The 2,094-nt window shown below is 43.1% G+C and overlaps 1 pseudogene across 1 annotated transcript in view; it reads left to right on the forward strand.

Moving 5' to 3' along the window:
* Positions 1-1,418, forward strand: part of LOC105741571 — an 18,054-nt pseudogene extending 16,636 nt beyond the window's left edge. Inside the window, exon 3 of the transcript XR_002820131.1 lies at positions 849-1,418. The product of XR_002820131.1 is annotated as a TM2 domain-containing protein 2 pseudogene (transcript). The remainder of the gene's footprint in view (positions 1-848) is intronic.
* The last annotated feature ends 676 nt before the right edge of the window (positions 1,419-2,094 follow it).

The following is a 2,094-nucleotide window of genomic DNA, read 5'->3' on the forward strand; positions in this document are numbered from 1 at the left end:
GTCCATCAAGCCTCTCTCTTCCTTCTGCGCTGACTGTGAAAACCGGTGCTCCACAGTGAGGATCAGAGCTCCTCCAAAGTGGCACAGCTGCCAAGATCAAGCTCCTCCGAAGACTGAGACTTCTCTAGGGAAGCTGGGTGGAGGGGCAGGAAACCGGGCCAGGTGGCTTCCTGCCTTTCTCAATTCCTGGGCCCTGCCCATCTGCAGGGCTAGGCCCCCATACTAGGAGCTGATTCAGCCAAATTGACATAATGTATCAACTAACACAGTGCCCATGCCTGGGGTCAGGTGTCCCAATCCCAATCCTTGTGAAATCTGCAGAACCCATGTGCTCTTGTTTTCAGAGTCTGGTTGTTTGGTTTTTGTTTGTTTGGGTCTTTGTGACAGGGTCTTAGTATGTACTTCAAGATGGGTTTGAACCCACTATGTAGCCCAGGCTGGTCTTGAACTTGTATGAATCCTCCTGCCTCGGCCTCTCAATGACCAGTGTGCTGGGATTACAGGTGTGTGCCACCACATACAGCTAAATCCCTTATTGATCTTCACTGGATGTATATCTCAAATGAAAAATATAATATTATACTAAGTTATAAAATGATAAGATTGCTACTGAGCATAATCTAGTCTTTGTAGGCTGTATAGCATGTGCCTCCTTTACCAGATAAAGGATCAGTGCATGACTCTATCATTACAGCACCTGCCTGGAAAGTGCAAGGTCCTGATAACTCCTGCCATCCCTCAAAAAAGACCATTATTATATCCGTACAGTTCTATAAAACAGGGCCCTAACTCACAAATAAGAATTATGAAGGAGGGCTCTTCTGTATCCACCTGGCTTTGTGGTTAAGGCCCGGTCGGTGCCGACGGGCCCGGGAAGATGGTGCTTGGCGGTTGCCCAACCTGATGAATTTATACATTGTGATGACCCAGTGGATCATGTTGGAAATTCAACTGCATCCCAAGAACTTGGTTACGGTTGCCTCAAGTTTGGTGGTCAGGCTTACAGTGATGTGGAACACACTTCTGTCCAATGTCAGGCCCTAGATGGAATTGAGTGTGCCAGTCCTAGGACCTTCCTACAAGAAAATAAACCTTGTATAAAGTATACCGGGCACTATTTCATAACCACTTTACTGTACTCCTTCTTCCTGGGATGTTTCGGAGTGGATCGTTTCTGTCTGGGACACACTGGTACAGCAGTGGGGAAGCTGTTGACACTTGGAGGACTTGGGATTTGGTGGTTTGTTGACCTGATTTTGCTTATCACTGGAGGGCTGATGCCAAGCAATGGCAGCAACTGGTGCATCATTTACTAAAAAAGAGTTGATGGCTGCTATACCCCAGAGAGACAAGTGAGTGTTCTATCTTCTGAACTCATCTCTACCAGGTCAGAATTCTACGATTATCAGACGTGGACACTTCTCTCTTTGGAGAAAATGGGTTTGTAAGAAGAGTTCTTTGGATGATGGATTTTCAACCCAAATCCTACCTGGCAGACTAGAATGACAAGTAAACAGTATTGTGAGGATCAAATTTGTACCTTTCCTCGTGTACAAACTATAAGGCTAATGACTAACTTATAAACTCCAAACAGGCTTCCAAATTCTTCATTTCTGTCAATTGTTCTGTCTCCACTCCAAGGTAGGTGGAGTGTTTTTATCCATGTACCTTTTGCGACCCTGTCTTCATGCAGAGACAACCCAAAGCTGAGCCAATGAAAGTCTGTAGCAAAACTAGAAATGGCCATGGATTTTAAAACATGTGAAATTTTGACTTTTTGAATTTAAATTGTAGTATAAATTTTGCCCACCTGGAGTGTTATATGTATGAGTATTTTCAGAAAGGAAAGTGAAACTCAGAATTGTATTTGTTTTGATGAAAGTTACTCACTGAAATGAACCACTCTGTTAATAAACCCTGTATGTTCCAGAGGCAATAGTAATTTCATGCAGTCTTGTAATTTCTTCACTTTAATATTTTGAAAGCCAACAGTAGTAGACACAAATGAGTTTAGCAATTTCTTTTGACAGAATTGTCCTATTTAAAAATATCAGTGTCTTCCAGTTTATGGAGCCCATGTTACAGGATGATAAA

This window comes from Octodon degus, unplaced genomic scaffold (assembly GCF_000260255.1).
Source record: "Octodon degus isolate 3935 unplaced genomic scaffold, OctDeg1.0 scaffold00016, whole genome shotgun sequence".
Lineage (NCBI taxonomy): Eukaryota > Metazoa > Chordata > Mammalia > Rodentia > Octodontidae > Octodon > Octodon degus.